Source organism: Hemiscyllium ocellatum, chromosome 39 (assembly GCF_020745735.1).
Source record: "Hemiscyllium ocellatum isolate sHemOce1 chromosome 39, sHemOce1.pat.X.cur, whole genome shotgun sequence".
Classification (NCBI taxonomy): domain Eukaryota; kingdom Metazoa; phylum Chordata; class Chondrichthyes; order Orectolobiformes; family Hemiscylliidae; genus Hemiscyllium; species Hemiscyllium ocellatum.
The window spans coordinates 19,999,652-20,009,700 of record NC_083439.1 but is presented as its reverse complement, the minus strand read 5'-3'; positions in this window follow the sequence as shown (position 1 = coordinate 20,009,700).

The following is a 10,049-nucleotide window of genomic DNA, read 5'->3' as shown; positions in this document are numbered from 1 at the left end:
TAAAAGGAACTATTTTTAAAAATAACGCTTCACTAGAACCTTCAGAAGAAGGACTTCAATCAAAAACGTTGATTTTCCTGCTCTTCGGATGCTGTCTGACCTGCTGTGCTTTTCCAGTCACACATTCATTAACTTTGGCTTCCAGCATCTGCAGTCCTTACTGTCTCCAAGTTTCTGCTATAGCTTCCTGGCTATCGTAAAATCATTTTTTTTAATCTTCCTGATACTAACATCAATGCCACTTCTATATAGATTTGATTACGTTTTGGTCGATTTGAGACTACAATTGTAGTGAACGATGACATGAGAGACATTGAAGGAGAGAGGGTGGCAGCAAGGTGTGGGATAGTGCCTCTCAGCAATGTTACCTGCCCCACCTTTCATAATGCCAGGATCCTTGATCAGGCACACAGACCTTTGAACAAAGACTCACTTCCTATTCTGTACCTGCTGCCCTTTCCCACACCACCATCTGCGTCTTATTGCCGACTGCCATTACTGCCAACTAACTGCAAATAACTGGCCATTAACCATGCACATAAAGGCCTTAATAGCCAATGGCCATGAATGCTCCTAAATCAAATGTACCATGGTATGGGCACAAGATTCCATCTAGTACTGAAAGATCAGGCAAGCAAAATATAGATGGGAATCCTGAGGAATATAGATGGAATGTATTCATGCCCAAAACAGGACAATACAACTCAAAAATGTCATTCTCAAAGTTTTAACTGCTTGTAAAAGTTCTCAGCATCATAGTTACCAACCTCAAAAACAGCATGAGAAACAAGTTTTATTTCTATCCAATTATGCTCACAAAGTAAAGGTCAATGATTAATAACAGAGGCTGCCAAAGTCAGGAACTCTTGGTTCAATACTAAGCTTTAGAAACTCCTCATACCACCTGAAACTGCTGCCAAAAATACAGTTCATGAACTTTTACAATTGTGACTGATGGGTTCCTCCCAATTAAAATGCTTACAGCTTAGAACAATGCTGTTCCAGTGAAAGGGATGCCTGTTACAGATAAATTAGACCAAATCACCATAATGTCACATTTCCTTGCGCTCTCTATGACCTTCTGTTTTATGCACCATCAGCATAGTGAGTCAAAGTACTATTGTTTCCTCCTCTGATTGAAAAATATCTCAAGAATTCCCCAATAAATACAATGCTACAGCCCTATCAATGATTATTGGTATGACCAAGGAATCCCCAACTGTAACAGATGCCAGGTTGCATGCAATCCATCCAAATCTTAGTCCCAGATGTTAAAATGCTCCAGCAGGATTAAAAACATGCACATGAACATCTGTTGTCTGGAACTACTTCAGAGTTCATTAGGAAAATGATTGTAAGTAACTCTACATCAACTTTAGTCTATTAGGGGCAGATAGCATATGAAAAACATAAGAAAAAAATGTAATAAACAGGAAAGAGCAGTAGACCATTGAGCCCTTGAATGTGACCAAAGCTGGTCATTGACCTTAATCCCATCATTCTCCACTATCCCCATGGATTGAAATCCATTGAATCCATTAGTATCCAAAAATACTTTGGTCTCAGTCTTGAATATAATGGGAAACTGTATGTGCACAACCTTCTCATTCCAAGATTGTGACCCCTAGTTGTTGACTGCTGAAGGAAACATCCCAGTACTCACACTATCAAATATGTTATGAATTTATTGCTTTATTGAGATCACCTCTCATTCTTTTAACTTCTAGGAAATTAAAAAGCTTACCTTAGGGTCATACCCTCATTTCAAAAATCAGTCCCATTCACCCTCACTGTATTCCTTTTGAGGCAGGTATAGCATTCCTTAGCTCTGGAGATCAGAACTGTTCAGGGTACTCCAGGTTTGTTCTCACCAAGATAATAGATAACATTTGATCCTTTTATAATAAACCTGCTTTCCTAAGTGCTTGCTTTATGTACTCACCAAGATAATAGATAACATTTGATCCTTTTGTAATAAACCTGCTTTCCTAAGTGCTTGCTTTATGTTCATCCTAATTTTCTGCAATTCATGTGCAAGATATTGAGGTAGGTCTTTCTCAATATGAACATTCCCATTAATTCCCCATTTTAAAAAAAAGTATTCTGCTTGGTGTGTTTCCTTTCAAAATGGATAAAGCTCACAGTATCCCAGATTATATTCTATCTGCTATGTTTTTACCCACTCATTTAACTTTTCTATATTCCTTTGAAATCTCTTTATATCCTCATTGCTTATTTATCTATCTAGCTTTGCAATTCAGATACCTTGTAATTGATCTCATCACCTAAGTAATTGTTACAGATTGTAAACAGCTGCATTCCAAGCAGAGATCAATGTGGTACCCAATAGTTACAGCCTGCCTACCCAAAAATTGTTTATTTTTTCTGTTTTCTGATCATTAACCAATTCTTGGCACAGACTAATATATTACCCTCAATCGCATGAGCCCTAATCTAGTGCAATAAACATGTCACAAAGTTATGTACAAGGTTTTATGACTGCCTGAAAATAAAACAGGATTCAAATAAACTTAATTCATGTAGAATGGTGGTGAACAAGCCATTATTTTGTTACAATGGAGGTTGCATCCAGGACTGAGACAATGAAGTGAGTAGTTATGTTTCTATGACAGGAGTAATGGCTGTAGATATGGCCTCCTGCTAATTCCCACAAGACCAGACGCACCAAAAATATCTGGAAAATCTGCAAACATATTCATACTAAGAATAAAGTAAACATGCTGAATGGTTCAGGAGGGTAACAAAAGGATGGTTTTGTTGAGCAGAGTATAACTTGAAGGACAGGAATGTATCTTTACAGTAGGAGTTGAGACTGGAGGAATTAGGATTGGAATGAGGTATAGGTGGCTCATTTTTATATTTTTGTATTTAAATTCATTTTATTTCAACAACATCTCTTTAGTATTAAGGTACTTTGCAGGACTTCTCCCTTCCTCTTTTTGAGTTTCTTAACTCTTTACGAAAGTGTTATGGTTATGCCTCGGAATCTGAAGGTAGATCAAATCCACTATAGCATATGCTATATATCGATGTTGTAGTTATTTAATGAGGTCAGCTGGATGGACCTCATAGAATATGAATTCTCTGATTGGAGTTGTTAGGTCCAATCAGGGAGTCCTTGCTGACAGATAAGAACCTAAGTGTCAGACATCCTGTTCCTCAGAGCTGGCTTTGAGGAAGCTGGATCAGTCTCAAGGACTTTCCACTTGTAAATAAAGGGAAAACAGTCTCTGTTATTTCAGTGGCAACAAGAGAAAAGCACACTCTGGAAGAAATTAGCTCACAACAGTGGACTTTGAGTGGGGGCAAGCACTTCTGGCATTATTTGGGATGCTTGTGTTGTTCGATCCTGCCATCATAGAATGGGCCCAGTATGTGGAAAGAATGCATTATTTTTCCAGGTTACTGACATTTGGGGAGATGAAAAGCAATGGGTAATTCTCTTGAAAGCACATGGAGCTGCAGTTTTTTCAGTTATTAGGAGCCTGAACTTCCCTGAGATGCCAGATACTAAAACATTACAAAAGTTAATGGATTACAACCCCAAGCCGTCTCTAAATCTGAAACGCTATTGGTTTTACTCGGCATTTGAGAACCAAACAAATCCGTACCAGGGCTTTTAACTAGGTTGAGTTGTTGACAGAGGCATATGACTTTGGTTTAACCCTTAATGAGATGCTGAGAGACCGTTTGGAATGTGGGATTAATGCTGTAACCATGCAAAAGCACCTAATAGCTGAAGCCCAACTGTACTTCAAACAGGCACTACAATTGGCTCTCTGATTGGAAAATGTGGCAAGTGGAGCACATGTGTTGCAGGGTATTGGGGGGCATCACTTGAGGGAATGCAATTTCAAAGCCACGCTCAGGACATAACCTTGGCTATGGCTTGGATTTTCTTCAGGATCTGGACTGGCAAGTCATTGTAATTGCTATTGGTACATAGATCCCTGAGACAGCAAAACAATTCTACTAGACCTAAAATGAATAAGAGAACTTATAGGCTGATATCCAGCAGTGTGCACACCCTGGAATGTCCACCTACATCTGGCTTGGAATACTATATTGCTTAGCAACATCCACATCAGAACCAATTAAAATAAAAGTCTGGTTAAATGGTCACCTGGTTCTAAAGGAGGTCAATATGGCATGGCCATTTCTGTGATCAGAGAACCAATATTTAACAAAATTTGCTCTGTAATCGAACTCTTACATTTGCAAAAAAGCTCAGCCAGACTGAGAACCTACACTGGAAAGCCTTTACAGATTAAGGGTACAACTTTAGTTCCAGCCTCTTATAAGAAGCAGCTGGTTCAGTTACCACCGATTTTAGCCAAAGGCCACCTTGCATATTGACCAGGAAGCAATTCCACGATTTGCTAGACCCCCTAGTGCCACTTGCCTTACGGGCAAAGGTAGAGGCAGAAATCAGGCGATTGGAAAGTGAATGAATCATCAAGCCAGTCCAGTTTGCGAAATGGTCAGCATTGGCCATATCAATTGTGAAGCCCAATGGATGGTTCGCCTTTGTGGGGATTTTAAACAAACAGCAATCTGCTTTTCACAGCTGTATAAATACACAATCCCTCACATAGAGGATTTATGTGCAAAGCTGGCAGGGGGGCTGTCCTTCACAAAGCTGGAGATGAGCCACACATAGTTGCAATCGCAGTTAGATGAGAATTCCCAGAAGTATTCTACAATTAATATCCATAAGGGTTTGCACCAATATACAAAAATGCCAGGCATCCAATGGTCTGGCAGAAAGAGTGGTCTAAACTTTGAAGACAGGTTTAAAAAAAAACCTAGAGTTTTACTGGGTCCCATACTGTCCCAGTTCCTATTTAGATATAGGACCACCCTCTCATTCAACCATAGGAATAGCTCCAAAATAGTTGTTGATGAGAAGACTCTCCACCAAATTACACCTGATCTTCCCAGACCAGTGGGGAAGAGGGTGAAATGGCATCAGGAACATCAATGCTGGACACAAGGCTCTGCTAAGGGAGATAAACAGTTTATTTCAGGTGACAAAGTTTGGTTTAGGAACCATTGGAATGACCCGTGAGTAAGAGGCATGGTCGATGCAAAGTCAGGTCTAGTGACATGGGTGCAATGCTCTTGAATAAGCTCACAGACCATATGAAACCTGCAAGCTCACCAACAGAGTGGGAGTAAAACATGCTCACCTTCTTGGGATAGTCAGGAAGACTGTCAGATCTCTTTATGTTCTCCCTCTCCATCAAGCGTTGAAGACGTCTTGGAGTCTGAGACAGACATGGCTGATGATGCCACCTCGATGTCTTTACCACCTGAAGGATGAATGAATAACTTCCGAGACATTTCAGGTGCAAGACCATATCAGAAGCAGTGTTGGAGGAACCTGACCTGGTGCTAAAATGGCCAGGAGGAGCTACAGAAAAAGAACCTACCTATGTCTTTGGAACCAGAGGGGGAGGGATGCAGTCATAATACCAAGGTAAGCCAGGTGGACCTCATAGAATGAGTTCGCTGATTAGAGCTGTTAAACTGGTTTAACTGGGGAGCCCTGGCTGACAGATATAAACACGAACGTGAGACATCCTGGGACTCTGAGGAAGCTGGATTAGTGTCAAGGACTTCCCATGTGTAAATGAAGCATGACTTGGTGTTGGGATACTGGCCTCTGTGACATTATTTCACTTTTTGGGTACCTTTGCATAGGGACGGAACTACACTGTGTCATATTTGACTTAACTGTAATTTTGTATCAGTGGATACATTTTGTTTGAATTAAAATGTCATCTACTTAATGTTTTCACAAGTTCTATAGAGGCTATGGTTATTATACAAAATTCCTGATGAAGGGCTTTTGCCCGAAACATTGATTTTCCTGCTCCTCGGATGCTGCCTGACCTGCTGTGCTTTTCCAGCAACACATTCTCAACTGTTATCTCCAGTATCCGCTGTCCTCACTTTCACTACTATACTAAAGTTTAGTAAGTTTTAAAAAACATATTTCAAATAATTTGATTACTTCCTCAACAGGTAATAGGTACATTTTTAGTACAAATTAAACAACTGCACTTTATATAAACAAATTTGCCAACAAATTTATAAGGAGCTAGGTGACAAATCTGATTTCAGTCTACCTGAGTCAGCTATATCTGAAGAAACTAAGCAAAGCACCTGAACCAAATTTCACCCCTACAGTGCCAAAAAAGGAATTAATTCAAAAAAGGAGTACATGCTGTAAAGTATGTGATTTATGTAATTTTCAACGTCATTTACTTTTGAATTTGGATTTTTAAAATTTGATTCTATAGGATATGGGTTTAATGTGTGTCTAAAAGGGTTTAATGATTAAATCAAAAGTACTTGTTTTAGCTATGGTGATGCCTTTTAGATTACTTACAGTGTGGAAACAGGCCCTTCGGCCCAACAAGTCCACACCGACCCGCCGAAGCGCAACCCACCCATACCCCTAACCTAACACTACGGGCAATTTAGCATGGCCAATTCACCTAACCCGCACATCTTTGGACTGTGGGAGGAAACCGGAGCACCCAGAGGAAACCCACGCAGACACAGGGAGAATGTGCAAACTCCACACAGTCTGTCACCTGAGGCAGGAATTGAACCCGGGTCTCAGGCGCTGTGAGGCAGCAGTGCTAACCACTGTGCCACCGTGCCGCCCAACAGTCAGAGTGAGATTGTTTTGGAGGCTAATGGCAATTTGTTTACTATGGGAGAGTTATCAGCAAACAAAGTAAACAGTGTAGTCCATGAAGCTTTCAGATGGAAGATTCCAGATTTTGTTTTGGAGTCAAGGTCAATTCATAGTTCAGAAAACTGACATTCAGTTCCACTTTTGGGTAATTCTGCAATGGTTGTGGCTTTGGATGTGAAGAGCAGTCTCTCCTGTGGAAGGGAGAAATAGTTTAAAATCGTTAAAAATAGAATACCTTAGTGTAAGTTTAGTAAAAGTTCCAGATTGAGTGTTTGGTTAAGACTGTGAAGTTATCTAAAGCTGAGAAAGTTTAAGCTCAATAATGTGACAAATCAAAGAGGCTATCAGATTGTCACAACAGGAATTGAAGCTACAGCTAAGTGAAATCCTATATAGGATAGAGAAGGACATTCTCTCTGGCGTTTGAGTACTGCAAATTTAGATACTGTTGGGATAATGAAATTGTATTTTTACTGTGCATTTTGAAGTTTTTAAATGTATGTCACATGTTAATACTTGAGTTTACTCTATTTTATCTAAACTTCTTTTGAATAAGACCAGTGGAGTGCCACAAGGATCAGTGCTGGGTCCATTGCTTTTCATCATTTATACAAATGGTTTGGAGGTGAACATTGGAGGTCTAATTAATAAATTTGCAGATGACACCAAAATTGGAGGTATAGTGGACAGCGAATGAGCTTACTTCAGAGTACAATGGGATCTTGATCAGATAGGCCAATGGGCTGAGGAGTGGAAGTCGGAGTTTAATTTAGATAAATGTGAGGTGCTGCATTTTGGAAAATCAGAGAATAACTTACACACTTAATGGTAAGGTCCTGGGGAGTGTTGCTGAACAAAGGGACCTTGGAGTGCAGCTTCATAGTTCCTTGAAAATGGAATTGCAAGTAGATAGGATAGTGAAGAAACATTTGGCATGCTTTCCTTTATTGGTCAAAGTATTGAGTATAGGTGTTAGGAGGTCATGTTGCAGCTGTACAGTACATTGTTTAGGCCACTTTTGAAATATTGCAGGCAATTCTAGTCTTCTTGCTATTGGAAAGATGTTATGAAACTTGAAGGAGTTCAGAAATGATTTACATGAATATTGCCAAGGTTGGAGGAGTTGTGCTACAGGGCGAGGCTGAATAGGCTGGGGCCGTTTTCCCTGGAGCATCGGAGGCTGAGGGGTTTACAAAATCATGAGGGCATGGATAGGATAAATAAACACAGTATTTTCCCTGGGGTGGGGGAGTTCAGAACTAGAGGGCACAGGTTTAGGGTGACAGGGGAAAGATTTAAAAGGGATCTAAGGGACAACGTTTTCACACAGAGGATGGTGTGTGTATGGAATGAGCTGCCAGAGGAAGTGGTGGAGGCTGGTACAATTACAACATTTAAAAGACATCTAGATGAGCATATGGTTAGGAAGGGTTTGGAGGGGTATGTGGTGAGTGCTGGCAAATGAGACTAGATTAGGTTAAGATATCTGGTCAGCATAGATGTGTTGGACCGAAGGGTCTGTTTCCATGCTGTACATCTCGATGACCTCTATAAACATCTCTTTTACTGTAAAAACCATTGCCTGCTCATGAAGAGATGTTCAAGGTTAGCCTTATCTTCTGCTTTAACATACCTTTATCAGCAACTGGACTATCTTCTGAGAAAAAGGACAGCTTTTTTTTTAAGTGCAAGAACTTCCATCTTAGCTTCAAATGACATCAAAGTTAGCTAGAAATTTTGAGGCATCCACTGGCAAGCATTCAGACTAGTTCAATTTAAAGTTAAAATGGACAATCTTGTGTCTTGAATAAAAACAGAAAATAGTGAAAAAAATTAACAGCTTAGGTAACATCTGTGTTGACAGAGAAACAAAGTTAACATTTCAAGTCTATAATTTTTCATCTGAACGGGTTATCAGTTACAAAACTAGCTTTTGAGCATGTGGGATAAGGACAAAAGGTTGGTCTGTGAACGAGTGAAAGACAGAAGAGATTGCATTACAAAAAAGTTAATCCTCTAGGGCCAAGGGAAACAGATATGGTACAAGAAACAAAAGAAAGAAACAAAAGATATGTCCAGCACAGGTGTGCTGCTGACTGAAAGAAAAATATGAATGATACAAGGCAAGAACAGGAACCAAAATGGGGGCAAACTTTACAGTCTGTAACTGTTGAACTAAATGCTCAGTTCAGAAGGCTATAAAATGACTAATTGAAAGATAAGGTGGTAGGTGATAAGGTTCACAATAAACTTCATGGAATAGAGTAGCAGGTTGAGGATGGAAATGTTGGTGTGAGATCAAGGTGGAGAATTAAAATGATGATTGGAAATTCAGGATCATGCTTGTGGATGGAATGGAGGTATTTCACCAAGTGCTAATCCAATCTGAGGTCACTTCAGATTCCAAGGTCTTTTTAATGTTTGATGGGAAGGGAGAACCCCAAACAGTCAGAAAGGCTGTCAAGGAGCTAGACACATGCTGCTCTCACATGGTTTGCAAGTTTGCAGCTTTCATATGGTCCATGTGCTTGTTCAGGTCTGTTGCACCTACCTGACCTTTATATATTACTGGACCTAGCCTTGCATCGACCATGCCTTTTACCCATTCCAATGGGTTCCTACATCAAATTTCGTCCTCTGAAGTAAACTGTCTCTCTTGCTCAGCAGAGTCGTGTGTTCAGTACTAGTGTTCCTGATGCCATTTCACCCTCTCACCACAGGTCTGGGAAGATCAGGATCAACATTGCTTCTCCCTATTTGCAACTGTGCTGGAGCGATCCCTTTAGTTGCATAAGGGGTGGTCTACAATCAAATAGGAACCAGGACAATTTGATATCTAGTGTATCTGCAGGCTGTTTTCTTCAGCATGCTTCAAAGTTTGGACTGCCATTTTTTTGCCAGACCATCGAACGATGAACGGTCTAAAGCTGTCCTTATATATCGAATGCCATTTGACTTTAAGAAATACTCAAATTCCCTGCTGGTAAACGATGGCCCACTATCTGTGACCAACACATCTGGAAGTCCATGTATTGTCCATGTGCGCAGTTTTTCTATCATCATCTCAGTGCTTAATGAATGAACTCTGTGCACTTTCAGCCATTTTAACTGGCTGTCCACAATGACTATAAACATTGAGTTCATAGTCATTGAAGGTCTTGCATAGTCAACTTGTAACCAAGTCCAGGAATTACCCGGCCATTCCCATGAATATAGGGGTGCTGCTAACAGTAATTTATGTCCTTATTGGCAGTCTGGGCACTGCCTCATCAATGCAACTCTGTTGGCATCCAATCCTGGATACCAGATATCTCTTCTC